General features: G+C 37.8%; 1 protein-coding gene and 1 long non-coding RNA gene across 24 annotated transcripts in view; one reads left to right on the top strand and one right to left on the bottom strand.

The window, feature by feature from the left end:
* NRCAM (neuronal cell adhesion molecule) overlaps positions 1–21,442 on the bottom strand; it is a 319,465-nt gene that overhangs the window by 177,032 nt on the left and 120,991 nt on the right. The gene's annotated exons all lie outside the window — the stretch shown is intronic.
* LOC139035598 (uncharacterized) lies at positions 814–21,140 on the top strand. 2 transcript variants are annotated; one of them, XR_011488214.1, is made up of 3 exons: positions 814–1,103; positions 5,474–5,574; positions 21,002–21,140. It is a non-coding gene; the product is annotated as an uncharacterized lncRNA (long non-coding RNA). The 2 variants fall into 2 exon arrangements; XR_011488213.1 differs by having other exon boundaries at positions 5,471–5,574.

The following is a 21,442-nucleotide window of genomic DNA, read 5'->3' as shown; positions in this document are numbered from 1 at the left end:
TATTAGTTCCAGATCACTGACCAAAGTCAAGACCAAATATGAAGCTGTCCATTTAAAAAGAGGTCATCTTTAATGCAACATGATCTGTATTAAATGAGCCATTATTTCTAAATAAAGCAATCAAATTATGAATTCAATAGCTTACCAGGTGACAAAATAGCTTACCTCACTGTGTACAAAATGGGGTTAATAATCCTGACCTAGCTCCTAAGGTCTCTAGGAACAATTCATTTAAGAGTTGTCCAAGTGCTGTATAAATGTTACTGGTGTTATGAAAGCTTAGTTTTATTGTCATCAGAACACTACCATCATGAAAAGGAATTTAGAGGTTTGGTCAGAGGTGAATAAACAAAGCAAAGTCTATGCTAATACAAGTACCCTCTGACCTTGGATCACTGAACTTTGAAAAAAAATCACAGAGATCAGAATGTAAATGAAGTTTGCATTTTCAGAGACACAGTTTTTGTTACTTTATTTCCTATTCAAGTTCTCTGCTTTGAAATCATTACTTTGGAAGCAAAACAACCAATTCCATTTTCAATTTCCACCTCCCCACCGTTCCCCCCCTTTTTTGCATTATTCTCATTGCTATTCCCAGCATCATTTGCATTAAAGCATGACACTGAAGGCATCCAAGGCCTTTCTTTCTGAATCAACTATCCGGCACACCCAGGAACCATGCCTGTCAGTACACATGGGATGAGTAGACACCAGTCTTCTTTAAGGGTTGTTTTTTTTTTTTTTTCATATCGTATGATTCCTAGACTTTCAGTTTCCTTTCCCCAGTTAACTTTCCATGACTCATTTGTTTATTTGGCAAATAGTTACTGAGTACCTAGTATGCACCAGGCATGTCCCAGGTGCTGGAGAGAAGAGTGACTAAACAGGGCAGAAATCCTGGCTCTCATATAACTTATATTCTACGGGGTGAAGACAAGCAGAAAGCAAAATAAATAATTCAATAGACAGAATATGTTAGGATGAAAAAACAACGTATGCTGAGAGGATGGAAGGGCAGAGATGGGGAGCTGTTGACATTTTACATATGATGGTCAGGGGAAATCTCCTTGAGAATGTGTGGTCTCAGTAAAGATCTCAGGAAGGTGAGTATGAGAGCCGTTGGGAAAGAGTTTTGCAGGTAAGGCAAGAGTTCTAGGGAAATTCAGCGACTCTGAAATAGGCATTTACAAGTTTGTTGTTTGTTTTTTGGGTTTTTTTTTTTTGGCCATCCACTGCAACATGTGAGATCTTAGTTCTCTGACCAGGGATCAAACCCACAGCTCCTGCATTGGAAGCAGGTAGTCTTAACCACTGGACTGCTAAGGTAAGTCCCAGGAGTTTGCATATTTGAGAATAGCAAGAAGATCAGAGTAGCTGAAGGGAGTGAGTAAGGGAGAGAAAAGCAGAAGATAAAGGTAGACGTGGAGTGGGGCACCAGATGAGTTTGGGCTGGTTTATCACTGCAAGGCCTCTGGCTTTCCCTCTGCCTGAAATGGAAAGCCCTTGAGAGGGGTTCTGAGCAGAGGAATGACATGATCTGAGGTCCATTTTAAAGTCTAAAACAGGCTGTATTGAAAAATAGACTGCAGGGGAGTAGAGGAGAGACAGGAAGACCGTGCAAAAGGCTGTTCCAACAGCTCTGAGCAGATACCAGTGACTTGTTCCAGTGAGGGGGGGGTGGCACGTAAGTAGAGCTTAATAGTTTTCAATTAGTAATTATAGCCTTCCTATTCACTGTGCTGTGGATACTTGAATTACTTCACTCTCTAAGGGAATATTTTTTCTTTAAAACATTTGTTTCTATACCCTCCCTATTGATGATAATGCTTCCCCTCTCATTAGACCATCTTAGACAGGGTCAAAACATCCCACATTTGGATGTAGTCAAATTGACAAGTAGATTACAGTTAAGAGATAAACTAAGGCGTATTAAAATTTTTAAGAGTTTATTATTCAAGGGACAATCTATTTAAATCAGGTAGCCTTCAATCTAGCAGATAGAAAGGGGCTCTGAGAAGCTTTACGAAATGAAAGACTTTTATAGACAGAAGGGAGTAGGAAGAAGGAGTTATACTAGGTAAAAAGCAAGTTGGTTATTGTGAAGCTACTCTCCTTTAGGGAGCAGCAGAAGTCTATTAGGCAGATGACCTCACTAGCGCTGAGCAGGTGACTCCTGATTGGTTGGTTTAAGACTCCATTCCTATGCAAATAAAAACACAGTGAAGTATCACCTCATACAGGTCAGAATGGTCATTATGAGAAAGTCTACAAATAACAAATGCTGGAGAGGGTGTGGAGAAAATGGAACCCTCCTATACTGTTGGTGGGAATGTTAAGTTGGTGCACCTACTATGGAGAACAGTAAGGAGCCTCCTTAAAAACCTTAAAAATCAGAATTACCATGTGATCCAGCAATCCCATTCCTGGGCACATATCCAAAGAAAACTGTAATTTCAAAAAGATACACACACCCGTACATTCATAGCAGCACTATTTACAAGAGTCAGGACATAAAAACAACCGAAGTGTTCACCAGCATCTGAGTGGATGAAGATGTGGTATACGTATACAACGGAACACTAGAATGAAGTGAAAGTCACTCAGTCGTGTCCCACTCTCTGGGACCCCACGGACTGTAGCCTGTCAGGCTCCTGGGGTGGGTTGCCACTTCCTTCTCCAGGAGATCTTCCTGACCCAGGGATTGAACCCGGGTCTCCCACGTTGTAGGCAGACGCTTTACCCTCTGAGCCACCAGGGAAGCTGACGCAGGTGGCTTTATCAGAGAAACAGACTCAAAGAGAGAATAGGCTCGAGGTTGCCAAAGGAAGAGGCAGTGAGGCGGGGATGGCTGGGGGTTTGGGATTAGCAGAAGCTGTTATAAAGAGAATGGATTAAACAACAAGGTCCTACTGTATATCACAGAGAACTATATTCAATATCCTATTTATCAAATACATTGATATATTCAAATAAATTGATAAATATAGATCAATATTTATTATGTGATAAACCATACTGAAAAGAATATGAAAAAGAATGTATATATGTGTATAATTGAGTCACTTTTGCTGCATGGCAGAAATTAACACTGTAAATCAACTATAAACAAGCAAATAAAACTTTTTGTAACATTCAGTAGTAAGAAAACTAAAAATGTTTCTTTAACATTAATCACAAATATATGTACAGAACTACACATAAACATACCTAATGTGTCTGATGAGACATGCAAAATTAATACACAAAGATATATCAACTCTTCTACTTTTTGAGTGCTCCAAGGTCTCAAACATGACAAGATTAACAAATCTGGCTTGAGAGGTATGTCGGTACCAAAGACAAGTGTAGCTAACAAGGACTTCCCAGTAATCAGGGCACTCTGAACACTGAAGGAGGCAGATAAGAGTGCATTCTCACAATTTTATTTATACTAATGACACAGTAGCAAGTATTTCAATAGGGGCCAAAGCTTGAAAGCATTTCAGTTTTCATTTGAATTTCAGGGCCAGGCTATTATGCAACAGAGTATCCATAATGAGATTTCCTGAGAAAAATGAAAGGAACTATGAAAAGCAGAGTACAGTCAGAAATGACAAAGAGAAGTGTTGACAAAGTAGCAGAATTAAAATCTAAGAGCACAGTTATTTAAAGAGTAGGAAAATTCAGAATGAAAAGAAGGCAGCCATGGCAAATGAATGCAACTTGTTCACACCAGAAATAAACACTACTCTCAATACAATTCAGAGAAGCCTGAGTCTTAGGTCATGTGTAATATAAAGGGAAAATTTATTGATTGAATATGTTCTTTTCTGGAAATGAAATATAAATATCAAGTTTGAGCAAGGTGCCTTTGAGTCCTATATGAAATTAACAAAGCAATGCAAATTTCTCAAAAGAATCCAGTGATGAGGGAGAAAAGCACTAAAGCAGTGGAGACTTGTTTTGACAGAGAGAAAAGGAAAGAGGCATGAATCTCAGGAATCATGTCGCCCTTATCCTTCAATTCTTTTAACATCACTCAGTGATTTTGGCATCTTTCTTCCCTTTTCTCTCACTCTCTTAATTATTCTACTTTCCAACCAAGGACTTTGATTTTAATATTTTTAATCTATCTAACACCAGCTGTTGCCAGAGCCTTCTTATTAAAGGACTTAGTTCAAAGAGCCTGATCATTACAGCAAACATTGAGCCCATGGAGGCTACAATGTTTTGGAGAGAACACTGGTCCAAATGCCCAAGTCAGAGTCCACCCTTGCATGTTCCTTCTTGCAGAGCTTGGAGCTTGCCACTGAATCTCACTTTCTCATCCTTAAAACAGGGATCATAAGAACTGCCCTCTCCAGAGAGGACGCTCAAGAGGATCAAACTAGACAATGCAAACTAAAAAGCACTCTAGAAGAATGTTACTTTTACGGTGATCTTTACATTATTTTACTATTGCCAACGGAAAGTATCAACGATAACAAAAAACTGCCCCAGGAAAATAGCAGAATGTCTTTCAATACACTATTCTATGTCCTGCTGTAATAAAAGTCAGATAGCAAGTATTTCCAGGGATGTTCTAAAGGATGCAAAACTTTGTTGCATTAGTATAATTAAACCATGTTTCATCTCATGAGGGTCAAAAAACTGAGAGATGTTGAATATAATCTCACAGGTGGTCTTTGAAGATACTTCATGAGCTAAAGTTAACAAATCCAATTATAGCATTTAAAAAAAAATGTGCTTCTAATCCAGCTTTTCTTGTTCTGTTGACCTCTGTGGAATACAGGAGAATTAATACAGAAAACTTGGGGGAAATTCTCAAGCTAGTGCAGAAAGAATGACAACAGAATTCTCTTTCAAATAAAAAAGGGAAATGGCTAAAGTTTATACCACATTTTATGCATGGAAAGTACTATAATTACAATGCAAAGAACAACAGGAATAAAGCAGATAAAGCCTGGCTGGAAAACTGTTTCCAGGTAATATAAAAATGATCCATGAGACCACTAAGAATAAATAGCTAGATGCAGGATGACAAAATACATTGACATTCTGTTGATATACCCTGAGAGCAAACATAAACTTTTGAGTACTTACTTTTCCCTGAACGATGCTCACAGCTGAGCAGTAAAAACACACTTGAACTAAATTTGTCATGCTCCCATCCAAGTCTTTCTTGAAAGTGTTTAACAAGCTATGTGAAAGACACTGATTTTTGATACAAACTCCACATACCAGATCAGCACACTAAATGAAATCAAAGCAATGAACAGAGGTCAGAAAGCTTGAGACCAGCCTTTACAGTTGGAATACAATTCTAATTTTGGCTTGGGTTTTAAACAGATCATTAAAATGCTACCTGAGAGAGGGTACAAAGATCCATCCCTTCCAGGAAACAGTCACAGCTTGCTGCCCTTTGTACAGAAATAAGCCCAGATATTACCTTACAGATGAAGTTATCTTACTGCTTCCTGTTTCTTTTCAGCAGCAAAAGGAAAATCTCAAACAGAGAGCCCTTACCAGCACATTTCTGCAGATAAAACACTGGCTTCTGATCCCTGCTGTGGCTGGACCCTGTGCAGTAAAATGGTAAAGTCCTCTCTGCAGTGATCCAAAGCTGCTCAGACCTCCAGGGCCTCCCAGGGTGATCAGGCAGCCTGGCTTTGTGGCAATACAATGGGGGTTAAACATTTCCCCATATCCATTGAGAAGCAAGAGAAATCTGTCTAGTGGCTCCAAGTTATTTAGCAAAATGCACAATAGGTGATGGTTTGGTAATATTATTGTTTTAAGGAGTAACGGCCTTGGGATTAGCAGATACACACTACTATACATAACATAGATTACCAGCAAAGACTTAACTGTATGACACAGGGAACTCTAGTCAATATTTTGTGATAACCTATAAGGGAAAAGAATTTGAAAAAGAACAGATATAAATATACAGGCATGACTGAATCACTGTGCCGTGCATCTGAAAGTAACACAACATTGTAAATCAACTATACTTCAATTTAAAAAAATTTAAAAAGAATGTACCTGCCATATTTTCACCTCTGATGGGAGAATGTAAGGTGTTATTTTTAAAAACTTACTTTTCTTTGTTTACTTTTTCAATTTTTTATTGAAGTACAGTTGACTTACAATGTTGGGCCAATCTCTGCTGTATAGCAAAGTGACTCCTTTGTACATATATACATACATTTAAAAAATATTCTTCTCTATTATGGTTTATCATACGATATTGAACGGAATATAGTTCCCTGTGCTACGAGCTAGGACCTTGTTTATTCATTCTATATACAGTAGTTTGCATCTACCAACCCCAAACTTCCAGCACACCCTTCTTCCTACTCACCACTTGGCGACCACAAGTCTGTTCTCTCTCTGAGTCTGCTTCTGTTTCATAGATAGGTTCATTTGTGCCATATTTTATATTCCACATGGAAGTGATAGCATATGGTATTTTGTCTCTCTTTCTGACTTATCTTACTTAGTATGATAATCTCTAGTTGCATCCATGTTGCTGCAAATGGCGCTATTTAATTCCTTTTTATGGCTGAGTAGCATTTCATGGTATATATGTACCACATCTTTATCCATTCCTCTGTCGACGGACCTCTAGGCTGTTCCCATGTTTTGGCTATTGTGAATAGTGTTGCTATGAGCATAGCGATGCATGTACCTTTTTAAATTATAGTTTTGTCTGGGTATATTCCCAGGAGTGGGATTGCTGGGTCATATGATAACAAAATCTACTGTTAATTTAAGAAAACTCATAGAAATCCTTTCTGTCACTGCTTAAATATTCTTTCTTTACAGGACACAATAACTGCTTAAGATGGGCTTGTATTTTTTTCAGCATCAGGACCTACTTCACAAACATGTGTAACCTGTCATCCAGATGACTCCCACCAATTATTTCCTTCCATGGCAGCCTACGTGCTTCAAATAATCCAATGTGAGACCTTAGTAAAAACAAATACTATAACTCTTTTTTCTTTGTTTCCTTTCCCCTACTGACTTATTTCTCAATTTCAGTCCTCCCATGGTCATTAGTACTCACCTATCCGAGTTGTAAAAACTTTTAAAAGATTGACTATTATTTATTACTCTTGTAAGCCAGGTATTATTGATACATAAGTACACAAATAAAAATAATAAACAGAAGAAATTTTCATTAGAGTGCTAAATCCATCAGGGTTAGATTTCATGTTAAGAAGACCAGAAGAAAGTAATGGAGGGTGTTCTGAAATGTCATATGTATTTTTATAGCTACAACCTCATTGCTGTCATTGCCAAAAATCCTTAAGCCACTTGTTTCTGGTAAAATTTCTAAAGGCTATTTTCAAGCATTAAGGTTCTCTTGAAAAGCTTCAAGAAAAGGAGAAAAAGTCAAGAAAAGGCATTCACCAGCTATGGTTCAAGATTAGAAAGTGTCTATTTACTAGATTTTCAATGACAGTGATTCACTTCCTATAGGAAAAAACCCTAAAAATCTGTTCCCCATTTACTACAATGACGGTCATGAACAATGGGTGGATATATCTCTTTGAAGCTCTTTTCAACATTTAAGACTTGCTTAGAATCATGCTTTTCTCCACAAAAGCACAACCAACATGTAACACCGTCTCCTTCAAAGCATAGTGTCAGGGAGATTAACAACAACCAGAGCCACGTGACCTCGGAAACCCAAGCAAGTAGAGACATCAGAGCATCCTGACGGGGTCTACCTCTGCACAGCTGTTTCTCTGCTGAACACATCCTAATGAGCTTTGAAAAAACCTGGAAACTTTTGCTTTCAAAACACTTGGAAAATGTAGACTAACTTTCAGATTTCTTTTCTTACTCTTTTAAAAGATAAAACAAGTAAAGGGGGAAAGCCGTGAAAGTTACTTCTTCCTAATGACATATCTGCTGCTCTATATACATGCTATTAACGGTGCCAGCTGGCAGGAAACAGTATAAAATCAGCTACATGTGTCAACACACAGCACACGGTGTGGGGACAGAGACCACTCTAGACAGCAGGATTTCCACTTGCTTTCCCTTTGGGTGTTTTCCCATCATTTCTTTGCAGTGAATGGGGAGATGAATACACAGGGTACAGAAGTCTGTATGAGCAGTGACAATACTCAGAATGACATTACAATGATGGAATATGTCATTGTACCTTTGTCCAAACTGACAGAATGTGCAACACTGCTCATCTAGCTAAAGTGAACTCTAAGACAAACTGGGGACTTTGGTGACTATGATGCATCAATGCAGTTCCTTCTTGGTTTAAAAAAAAAAAAGTATCACTGTATTGATAATGGCTATGTATGTGAGGGAAAGGGGTATACAGGAAATTTCTATACCTTCCTATCAGTTTTGCTATAAATCTAAAACTGCTTTCAAAAGGGTCTTTAAAAAAATAACACCCAAGGTAGATGTTTTGGGTAAGATTTTTGTTTCACTTATATATATATATATATTACATATGTGTGTGTTTATTAGGTTATGAGATAAAAATGAATTTTTTAGATCAAAAAAGTTTGCAGGGCACTGCAGTTAAATTATACCAGCAGATTAAAGCACAAATTAACCTAAAAAAAAAAAAACTCTCAAAATTTAAACCTTCCCATTGGAAAGAGAATGTGCCTATGTCTTTCTATGAATATGTTAACATAACCTTTTCTTTTCCGAGTGGGCTATTCCCACAGGTAGAAAAAAGGCTCACACACTGATGTGAAAGAAGGCTGTTATTTTAAAGGACAGCGTAAGGACTACTTATAAAATGGTGCTTTAAAAGGCAATTGTGTTCTGAACAGTCAGGGCTAAAAGGAGGAGAGACAAGTCTGATTATGCAGCTTGACTGACCGAGCCTAATCAGGATTATTTCGGCACACTGCTTCCCTACAGCCGTAGATCCATTAAACACTAAACGCTTCTGCGGGCCCACTTCCCACTCTGTCTCCCACTGTGACCCGCTACTTTTCCACACTGGTTACTTACTGGGCTTCTCAAAACATTTTTTGGTAAACGGAGGCACCAGGTTTAATAGGCTCCTCCAAAGTCATCATCAAATCTGTCATTTTTATGACAAGAGTGGGTATTGTCCCCACTTGGGGACAGCACCATTTGGACTGTCACACAGAAGGGGGCACTTGGAAGTAATTCTGTTACCCTTCAATATATTTTTATTAAGCAAAGTGGAAGTTGACAGCTACAACTCTTTCCATAAAAGCTGCTCTGGCTTTGAAAATGTCATTTTGAAATGTCTCATTTTAAACTCATGAGGTGATGAACTCTTATCACCCTGTGGACCACATCATTCTGACAATGGTGGCTCCAATTTGGGGACCAGGTGATGGTAACTTTGGGCATCAAAATCTACACTCTGCTTTCTGTTTCCCTATCCTATCCTCCATGGACAGAGAGATCAAACCAGTCAGTCTTAAAGGAAATCAACCCTGAATCAAGCCTGAATACTGATACTCATTGGAAGAACTGATGCTGAAGGTGAAGATCCAGTATTTTGGTCACCTGATGTGAGAAGCCGACTTATTGGAAAAGTCCCTGATGCTGGGAAAGATTGAGGGCAGAAGGAGAAGAGGGCATCAGAGGATGAGATGGCCAGATGGCATCACTGATGCAATGGACATGAACTTGGGCAAACTCCGGGAGACGGTGAGGGACAGGGAATCCCGGTGTGCTGCAGTCCAAGGCATCGCAAAGAGTCAGACATGACTGGGCAGCTGAAAAACAGCAACATCCTGCAGGTGGTCCAGACTCAGGCATTTCTGGGGTATAACTATATGTATAACGAGGTACCCATTTTAATTGTAGAACATAAAAATATTAGAGGTGCTTTTTCACAGATATACTTCTTCATTTAAACCCCAAATTACATAACCATACAATGAGAAATTTCAATTTTTAAAAACTGTAGTATGGTTGATTCACTACATTGTGTTAGTTACTGCTGACAGCAAAGTGACTCACTTATCTATGTATATAATATATATTCCTTTTTCCATTATTTTCCATTATGGTATGTTACAGGATATTGAATATAGCTCCTTGTGCTACACAGAAGCACCTTGTTGTTTATCTGTTCTATATACAGTAGTTTGTACCTGCTAATCCCAAAATCCTAATATATTCTACCCTCTTTCCTCTTTGGGAACCATAAGTTTGTTCTCTATGTGTATGAGTCATTTCTGTTTCATAATTTCATTTGCACCATATTTTAGATTCCACATATAAGTGATATCATATGGTATTTGTCTTTTGACTTACTTCATTAAATATGATAGTCTCTAGGATCCATACATGTTCAGGCAAGTGGCATTATTTCACTCTTTTTTAATGGCTGGGTAATATTCCATTGTATATATGCAACAAATATTCTTCATCCACGCATCTATTAATGGACACTTACGTTTGTTTGGGTGTCCTGGCTATTGTAAATAGTGCTGCTATAAAATCGGAGTGCATGTATCTCTTTGATAGATAGATAGATAGATAGATAGATAGATCCAGATAGAGTTTTATCTGGATACATGCCCAGGAGTAAGGTAATTCTAGCTTTCTAAGGAACCTCTCTACTGTTTTCCATAGTGGCTGCATGAACTTATATTCTCACCCACAGTGTAAAAGGGTTTTCTTTTCTCCACATCCTCTCCAGCATTTGTTATTTGTAGAATATTTAATGATGGCCATTCTGACTAGTGTGAGGTGGTACCTCTTTGTAGTTTTGATTTCCATTTCTCTAATAATTAACGATATTGAGCACTTTTTCATGTGCCTTTTGGACATCTGTATGTCTTCTCTGGAGAAATGCCTATTTAAGCCTTCTTCCCAAGAATATATCAGTTTTTAAAAATTTTACTTTCTATCCAAATTTTATACTTTGAAATATTATAATGCACAAGGAGAACAGTCAACCTCTGTGCCTTAGTATCTCTATTTGTAAAATGAGGATAATATAGAATCTTTCCCTTAAAGTTTCTCTGAGTATTAAGAGAGTTAATATTTGCAAATCACTTAGAACAATGCCTGGCACACAGTAAATGCTACATGAGTGCTTGCACTAAATAAACGATAATATAAAAACCATCTATGAAGGAGCAAAAGATTCAGAATGGAAGAGTCCTACCCTAAACTATTAGTTTGCCTTACATCATCATATTGCACGGGCTCTTATCTCTGCCAAAGTTCAACTCATTGCCAGTTTCCTGCAACATTTTGTAAGTTCTCCTAGTGCAGAAATGATGGATGCTTTACTTCTGAATTTCTTTACAGGAGGAAAAAAGGATGCCAATTAGTTGGCTGAATGTGAGATGAAGAATTTTGCTAAACTGGGCCTAGAAACTAAATGGGAAAATGAATTAACTGAGTGGTTTTTTTTTTCTCCCATCCTGAAATGCTATGCTAGACTCACAAGTTCACAGGCATCAGCTGGCATGTTTCTAAAAGCTGTGAATCTACATGATGGAGACAAGTTAAGTGCCATGTCATTTGGTGAAAGTGTCACAGGAGCCATCTGTTTCTGTAAATACAGTACAGAGACCCAGGAACCCCACAGATAACTTGATGGCACAGTAGACTGGCATCCTATTGCTTTTCCATAATTTACAGAAAGTCAAAATGTCAAGATTCTAGGAAGGCATTGTAATGCCAGGTTAAGGAGAAAGATCAAGAGAAAATGTTTTTGAGGTAAATAGGTACACTTTTAAATATTTCAAGAGAACAGATTCTTTCTGAATCTGTACACCATCATAGCAGCAAAACATTTATTAATTCTCAGCTCTTTCTCTTTCTCTCAATCTTCATCTCTCTCCTCCTGCCTCACCTGTTCAGAATATATAGACTTCCCAAACCACTGACTCTGGCACTGTTACAATGAAGAACAAACCTGCGGAATCCTCCAGTGGTCCAGCGGTTAAGACTCCATGCTCCCAAAGCAGACAGCCCAAGATGAATCTCTGGTCAGGGAACTAGATGTAATCATAATTGAAATTAAGGGGGTGGGGAGGGATGGATTGGGAATTTGGGATTAGAAAGTGCAAACTATTATATAGGATGAATAAACAGCTAGGTCCTACTAGTGGTAAAGAAACTGCCTGCAATGCAGGAGCCACAGGAGACATGGGTTCAATCCCTGGGTTGGGAAGATCCCCTGGAGGAAGGCATGGCAACCCACTTCAGTATTCTTGCCTGGAGAATCCCATGGACGGAGGAGCCTGGTGGGCTATAGTCCCTTGGGTCACAAAGAGTCAGACATGACTGAAGTGACTTAGCATGCATACAATGTATAGCAAAGGGAATTATACTCAGTATCCAGTGATAAACCATAATGGAAAATAATATGGAAAAGAATATATATATGTATAACAATCACTGTGCTGTATAGCAGAAATTAACACAATATTATAAATCAATTATACTTTAATAAAAAATAAATTGGGAAAGATAAAACAAGAAGGGATAGAAATGAATAGAGAAAAAAAGAGGTTGTAAGGAATAAGAAGTATGTTAGGGATCAAACCATATGAAATTGTCTTTCTGTAGGTCAACAGAGGTAAAAAAAAAAAAAAGTAATATCATATGATTCAATCATTACTTCCCTGGAATTTTCCAGCTCCAGTAATGTTCAAATTATTTAATAGAAATATAGCCTAGGTTTTAAGAGCAAATGATTTCTGTTTCCACCACTTGTAAAACAAGACATTTCTATTTTCTGATAGTTTCAGCTGCCAAAGCAATGACCTCCCAAAGAGCCACACATTACTGATGTGTGTTTAAGTGTCAAAGTAATTTTTCGTAACTCTTCTTAATTATATATTTGAACACACACACATACACCCCTTTTCTAGACTTAGTGCCTCCTAATATATGTAAGTTCATTTTTCAAAATGACTTTACTTCTGATAACTAAAAGCTTATTTGAATAATGTGGAAGCAATCCATTCATAAAAATAAAATAGAAAGAGGTTTGAGAATTTTGCTCTAACAAAATCCACCCCAAATCACCCTAGATGGAAGAGATCTTTGTAATCACACATATTCAAATCTTTTCTGAACTGTAAAATCTACTACCTCTTCTTAGAAAAAAATCTTAAGAAATTCTCTCATTACTGTTATTACAATAATATTTGTTGGACACATTAAAAATTAGGTTCCCTTAGATCTGTTTTCTCAGTCCAAGTGTTAGATGAGTCATGAACAACTTTAAGACTCTGTTGAAAGTTATGAAACTCTAACTCAAGAAAATTCAGAAGTCCCCAAAAATCTATTATTCATATAATAAGAAGTTCAAGAACCCTAGTTAAGCATCCCTAAAAGATCAATGTAACTGTTTTAACTGATTTTTACCTTTTCTGCCACAATTTAACCTACTCACTACTCATCTTTCTTTTTCTTAAAGAAAACTAGAAGAAACAAACAAACAAAATCCTCACAATTCCATCTCCAATGTATCCAAGGATTTCTTTGCAGTTCTTATGTGAATGCTCGTGTGTGTGTAATTTCAACAGAACTGCAATTTTGATATTTTTAATTTTTAAGTTAACATTATCTCAAAAACCCTGTCATATTGCTAACAGAATTCAGAATTGCAATTTCAAGTGAACGCAGAATATGAAATGTTGAACTGCTGTGCCATAATTTCTATCTCCAGTCATGAAAGGTTTTTGAAATTTTTTTCTTAAAATAAATCAAAGTGAAAACATCTTTATGGATATGCCATTCCACATTACGTTTTAAGTGGTGGCATCAAGATTGCCAGGAGAAATAACAGTAACCTCAGATATGCCACCCTAATGGCAGAAAGCGAAGAGGAACTAAAGAGCCTCTTGATGAAGGTGAAAGAAGAGAGTGAAAAGCTGGCTTAAAACTCAAGATTCAAAAAACTAAGATCATGGCATCTGGTCCCATAACTTCATGGCAAACAGATAGGGGAAAAAATGGAAACAGTAACAGACTTTATTTTCTTGGACTCCAAAATCACTGGATGGTGGATGGTGACTGCACTCATGAAATTAAAAGATGCTCGCTCCTTGGGAGAAAAGCTATGAGCAACCTAGACAGCCTATTAAAAAGCAGATACATCACTTTGCTTACAAAGGTCTGTCTAGTCAAAGCTATGGTTTTTCCAGTAGTCATGGATGAATGTGAGAGTTGGACCATAAAGAAGGCCAAGCACCCAAGAATGGATGCTTTTGAAGTGGTACTGGAGAAGACTCTTGAGAGTCCCTTGGAGAATAAGGAGATCAAACCAGTCAATCCTAGAGGAAATCAGTCCTGAAAATTAATTGGAAGGACTGATGCTGAAGGTGAAGCTCCAATACTTTGGCCACCTGATGTGAAGAGGTGACTCATTGGAAAAGACTCTGGGGCTAAGAAAGATTGAAGGCAAGAGAAGAAGGGGACGACAGAGGATGAGATGGTTGGATGGCAGAACCAATTCAACGGACATGACTTTGAGCAAACTCAGGGAGATGGTGACGGACAGGGAAGCCTGGTGTGCTGCAGCCCCTGGGGAGGCGAAGAGTTGGACATGGCTGAGCGACTGAACAACAACACTCGTTATATCTAGGGCAGCCAGACAAGTATGTGCTCACCTTTGTATCTTGCAGTTCTGGAAGTTATCTTAAAATATTTTGGCCAGTTCAATAGTTGTAAGACATACTAATCTCCCCAAACACCAATTAACTTATTTTACTCCAGTGCTCAGAAATTCATATTGCCTTTGGAGTAAAATCCATAGTCTGTTATTCAAAATTATTTACAATCTAGTCTCCAACTAGGACTCCAAGCTGAGAATCCACCAGTCTTAAACACACACAAACCCTTCCACCTAAACAGTCTATGGTCCTGGCACCAAACATGCCAGGCCCACTCCAGCTTCACACCTTTGTGCAAAGACACCACTCTCCCTTTCTTTAAATCTCTCTCTTCCATCAATACCAAGTGTAAGTTCATTTACCTCCAGATAACTGAACTGAGGGACACAGCCATCAGGGAAGCTGCCCTTAGACCTTATCATCAAGCACTTAAATTTGCTACCATTTCTTAGTTGATTTAGCTCCTAAAAAATGTAATTGTTTCTTCTTCTCTTCTTGAATTATAAACTATTTTGTTAACTTGAATACCAACCACTGTATTTGTACACTGTAGGTACCAATTACCTGTTAGGCCCTTAGCGAAGGTCTGAATATGGCTATGCCTTCCTATCTATGATTCTATACACGAACTTGTAATGATGTAAGAAAAAATTCATTAAATTGAAAGAGGACCATCCTCACTCTCATACGTATTGATCATGAACAACTAGTTCTTGGCTCTATGCCCTTCTTTCCAATGTTGTCACTCCTTGTTCTCCCTCCCTTTTCTTTAATAGTCTTTCAATCATTCCATCATTTCCAATTCTCCTGCTGTTATTTTTCTGTTTCCTTTTCTTCTGTTATTCTGTCATGTTCCCACTTCCTTTTCAGCTCATTTATTCCATTTCTTCATAAAGGAGTTTGGTGGTTAAGAACTCTGGAGTCAGAAAGTCCTGGGTTCAAACTCTGGCTCTGTCCCTTTTCCAGTCTATAACCTGAGGTCTTTTTGCCTCTTCAAACTACATTTTCTCCATTTGTGCATGGCCCTAACAGTAGTAACCTAGAGTCACATAGTGAAAAATACCACATACATGAAAGCATTATCTTATTTATTAGTAGATGGTTAATGATGTTAACTTTAACAATCACTTTATATCTCAATCTCTTCATACATTTATCTAACAATCACTATGTCTGCCTATTTTGTAAATTCTTTATTTAAAAATTATGTCATTTCTCTCTTATTTTTGTATTATTTATCATACAAATTGTCTCTACCTTATCTTTCCTTCTTCATTATTATTTGAAAAAGAAAATGGAAAACAAGTACAATTGTTTAGTAAAGAAAATGAAATAATGAACAGAATAGAAAGACAAAACTGGAAGCAATTTCATTTGCCTTTATCTCTTTTATCCAGGACTGCTCATTAGTTTTCTTCTTTTCAAGCTCATGTGTATCTTCTCTTTCATATGTATGTATGTGTGTACATGTATATCCATGCCTGTAATGTTTACACAGTTTCTTGACCATTTTTCACTCATAACCATATCCCCAAATACTATGTATGTTCTAGCTGGCACTTCTAAAGCCCACTGCAGCAACAAGCCTGTGTCTGTGGGTGACTCTTGTACACCTGAGCAGGGCATTTTCTCTGCTGGAGCAACATCACCCTCTCCACTAGATTTCTCCTAATCATTTTAAAATAAATACAAAACAATAACTGGTAATTGAGAAAGCACAAAATGAGATCTTCAATGTATTTAATATTTTAGAGATGAACAATGAGAAATGAAGAGACAAACTAGAAAATGGGGAAATGGGCCCACTTTTGCTATTTATATCTTAGGATATGGTTATAATAAAAAGTGTCATTTCTTGACTCCTTCTATCACTGTCTTAGGCACACGTATGTCTATTAATGAATTTACTCTTCACAATAATATGATGATGTATTTCTAATTATTACCATCATTTTATAGGAGGGGACATGGAGAATCAGAGAGGTTAAGTAACTTGCCTAATGTTACACAGCAAGAGAACTGTGGAGCTGGGATTGGTTAGTGTACACACCTGAGTGGCAGAGTCTAGTATGCACTCCTTGAGACCACAGGTACCATCACAGGAGAATTTGCATTCAACTTCAAACTGACCACATTATCCAAATCATAACTCACGACCGGCTTTATAAAGAAATATATGCAACTGCGGTAATTTCCTTCACAGGACAGATAATAGATTCTTTTTTATTCCCCTCCAAACATAAAGAAAACAGAAGATAAGAGAGTTGAAACATCTTTCAATTCCACATTTGGCTGGTTCATGTCCCACCAGCCTTTTCTTCCCCCTTCCTGCAAAGACAAGGGGCTGGCTGGCTGGCTGCCAAATGAGGGAAAGTAATTTTGAGAATGCTCAAGAGATCTCAGATTTAACTATTTTGATCCCTCTTCCATCCCTAAAGGATGTGGAAAGTGTTTAGCTGCTAACCTCACCCAGATGTCTCCAAAATTATGGGCAACGTTTTGTCCCCTTAGAGTTAATTCTGGAATTGCAGAATGAAAAAAAATGCTCTTTTGTGCTTTTCAAATTTATTTTCTCCTCCTCCTCTGAAGCACAGAAATCTTAGTATAGCTAACTGCCTGCACACTGGTCTCCCAGGCCTCAGACTACATTCCTCGGAAAGATCCCAGCTCACATAGAGGACGATGCATGACTCCAACTCCCTCTGTTAAGGGTTCTCTGTTTCCCTTTGTTGCCAAGCTTTTTCCTCTTTCTGTTTTCCCCAAGCAGCAGAGGAGGATACCATGTATGGGGATTAATAACAAGGACAAAAGCATACTTTCAATGACCTATCTTTCAACCAAAACGCTAATTCTGAAAATGCCTCTCTTGTATCTGTTTAATTTGAAATGACCTACACCCAAGTAGAACCCCATAAACCCATTTTGTCCCGCTCTCTGCGTGAACTGCTTGCAGTCCATGACCTCAGCTTCATTCAAATGATCTCTCTCTAGTTCAGTTTCGCTGAACGTAATTTCTGTAGCTAATTACTCATATTTAAAAGATGTTCTGATACCACCCAACTCATTTACATAAGTGAGGCAGGCAGTCCATGAGGAGACTTTAAGCCTCTCCCACCCTCCAAGAGCCCCCTTCCCGCTGTCTAATCCAATTTGAAGCTCTCTGTGGTGGACCGCCTGTCATTTGTTTGTGTTTGTATCCATTTGTCTGCACCCAGAAGAATGGATGCAGTGTTTACTAAATATAATAATGAAAAGCATAAGAAGGCTTTGGAAAGGGTACGAACTAGAGAGATTAGCTGATTTAAAATTATCTGTAGGAACTAACAGCTAAAGGTATTTGTTTTTTAAACAATACATTGATTTTTTAAAAAAATCTTAGTGTTGACTGCAAATATATTAGAAGTTACAAGGCTCTCTTGATTTGCTCTCTCCACCCTCAATATTGTGCCAGCTGATCACACAGCTTTCCAGATCCTTCTAGTGTTCATTCAAAGCTTAACAATGTTTTAAAAGATTTTCTATAAGGACAATACCCACCTGAATGGGATGTAGGCCCACTAAACTCAAGCTCTTTCATCATCCTGATATATCTTAAAGTTTTTCCAGACACAATGAAAATGCTAGTAAAGAGCTAAATGTAGAATCATTTTTACCTATAAAATGACAGCTTTCAAATCTCTTAAATAATTATAAGTAAATATCTACAAACCATGAAATGGATTCCTTTTTAAATTAAGAGACACTTTTAAACTAACTAGGTAAGATATAAAATCCTCAGAGGGGCTTTTCTGGTGAATTATTAAAATAAAATAAACATTATGTATTATAGGAAAGACTGATCCACACATCTGATGTTTCCATAATTTATTTACTCATTTTTGCTGTTATGGAAAATCATAGCATGTACTGCTCTCCTGCAGCAGCAGAGATGTGGGTCAATGAAGAGTAAAATTAAAGGAATTCCTATGTTTTAGCATTACCCACATTTTGCTCCATTAATACCCATTCCCTAAATATTTACAGAATGACTACTGTGTGAAATGTAACATTTTAGCAGCGTCTGGGTATAGACAGAAACTTTATAGCAGGAAAAATCACTGAAATGATTTAGTTTATGTTTATCATTTGATAGTTGAGAAAAACCAAAGCAGACAGAGATGATCAGAAGCTGTTTATAAGCAATAAAGTCTTAGCCTTATTTCTAAAAAATATATATTTTAGACACCAGGGCCTCATTCTTAGTGCCTTTAGTTATATGAAGTCAAGAATCAAGAATAGGAAGAAGCCAAGAAGGAAGGCTTGATTTTGACTCTATCCAGAGAATAGGATTAGAACCAATCTAGGGAAGCTGTCATGAAACCAATTAGCAATACCTGATGAACTGAGGATGAGAAATGTGGACCCCTGGAATAGATTTTATATTTTATAAAGAAGAAAAAATGGAGTGAACAGGTGCAGTCAAATAAGGAAATGATTCTTTACTGTTTATGTTATACATGGAAATAAAAGGAGAATATGAAAAAGCCTGGATTTCAGGTTCAGCTATGAATCTTGGTGAGCTGTGTGATGTGCGATGCCGACAAGTTACTCTACCTTTCTAGATACCAGTTTCCTCATTCCAGTGAGGTGTCTAACTAGGTAATCATTAAGATTAAATCTAACACAGAATTCCCAATATCTCATGGAAAGCATTTTGTCTCAAAATAAGGAAAACCTGCCTAAGTACTGAACTTGTACAAAAATGACATGCACATCATTATAAAATCTTGAATTATATGTTTGAGTTTTTATAATAGCAACTGGGGGTTGAGCTAATTATTTCCCAAATCTCCTTGAAACCTGATCCACTGCTTCCCTGCTATAGACTGAATGGTAACACACACCCCCCACCACCACCAATTCATATGTTGTACTCCTAATCCTCAGTGTGATGGAGATGGGAGGTAATTAGGTCATGAGGGTGGAGCCGTCATGAACGGGATTAGTGCCCTTATAAGAAGAGACATAAGAGAGATCCTCTTTCCCGGCCATGTGACGTCATAGCAAGAAAGCAGCAGTCTACAAACCAGGAAGAGACTCTTAACCAGAAACCAAGTTGGCCAGTATCTTGCTCTTGGAGTTGCCAGCTTCCAGGACTGTAATAAATTTCTGTTGTTTAAGCCTTCCAGTCTATGGCATTTTGTTAAGACAACCTGAGCTGACAAAGAGAGCCCGAGCAGCTGCAGCAGTCTAACAAGGCCAGAACAGGGAGTGTGTCTGGGGGGAGCAGATAAAAGCAGGCCATGCTGACTGCTATGGAACAAGAGTGCTGGAAGGCAGGAGACTGAAATTTTAGTTTTAGGTCTGCCACTGGTTAGATTTACATTCTTTCTTAAAAATTAATTGTTTTGGGGTAGAGTTGCTTTATAATGCTATGTTAGTTTCTACTATATAGCAAAATGAATCAGCCATACATATATCGCCTCCCTTTTGGATTTCCTTCCTATTTAGGTCACCATAGAGCTTTAAGTAGAGTTCCCTGTGCTATACAGTAGGTTCTCATTGGCTGTAAAATGCTTTTCAAGGGAAGGCATCATATTATCCTCCTTAGTATTAGTTTTCCTTATTATGAAACAGATCTGTATACAATAAGTATTTTGTCTTCCTTCATGAATCCATTTTTCTCCTCACTCCAGTCAACTAGATGATTAATGCCATTAGGCTGATTTAAAGAGTCAGAAAGTACATTGGTAAATGCCAGGAGCCAGGGTTGGGGGGTGAGGAGGGGGGATGGGGAGTTAGTGTTTAGTGAGGACAGAGTTTTAGTTTAGGAAGGTGGAAAATTCGGGAGATGGATGATGGTGAGAGTTGCACAAAAGGGTCAATGTCCTGAGGGCCACTGAACTGTACAGTTAAATATGGTTAAAGTAGTATGTGCTATGCTGTGTGACTTTTACAATTAAAAAAATTAAAATATAGACAAATTTTAAGACTTAGACATTCTTCCCTCCTACCTCCTACTCAGTTGTAAACAGAGGACCAAAAGTACTTGGTTTGACATCATCTTTTACAGGGATGGTGTTTTTCTGGCCAAAATACACAAGGATTTGGAAATATGAAGTGGCAGAAAGGCTGGAGTGTGAGTACAGACAGGCTCTCTAACATCAGAGCTGTGCTGTCCAATGCAGCAGCCATGAACCACACATGGAAACTGAGCACTTAGAACGTGGCTGGTCTGCACCGAAATGTGCTCAAGAGCATATATGCTAGGTCTTGAACATTAACAGAAAAGCCAGAATGTGCAGAATCTCACTGTTTAACATTCATTACAAGTTGAAACAACGTTTTATATACACTGGGTTTAAAGATGAATTAATTTCACCTGTTTCTTTTTACTTTTTTTTTTTTTTTGCCATGCCATGCAGTTTTCAAGATCTCAGTTCTCTAAGTGGTGACTGAACCTGGACCACAGCAGTGAAGATCCAGAATCCTCACCTCCAGATCACCAGGAAACTCCCTCTTTTTTACTCTTCTAATGTGGCTACTAAAAAAACTAAAATTCTATATGTGGCTCCTATTATATTTCTTTGGAACTATGCTATTCTAGAAATGTATAACATCTCAAGGAAGAAAATAATGTTGCCAGACAGGTGTTAAAACAAACAAACAAAATGCCTGAAGAGATCAATTAAATTAGGCAGGCATTAGACTCCAATCTCCCAAAGACTGAGAGGGAAAATCCCAACAAAATAAAGTCCTGGGTTCCATCTCAATTTCTAGAATGAGAATTATCCCTGAGAATATGATCCAAGAGAACCATCTAAGGAATTAAATTCTCTCAACTATCTGCAATCTTAAAACCCTCC

Source organism: Odocoileus virginianus, chromosome 1 (genome assembly GCF_023699985.2).
Source record: "Odocoileus virginianus isolate 20LAN1187 ecotype Illinois chromosome 1, Ovbor_1.2, whole genome shotgun sequence".
Classification (NCBI taxonomy): domain Eukaryota; kingdom Metazoa; phylum Chordata; class Mammalia; order Artiodactyla; family Cervidae; genus Odocoileus; species Odocoileus virginianus.
The sequence above is the reverse complement of the archived record's forward strand: the minus strand, read 5'-3'. Positions and strand labels throughout refer to the sequence as shown.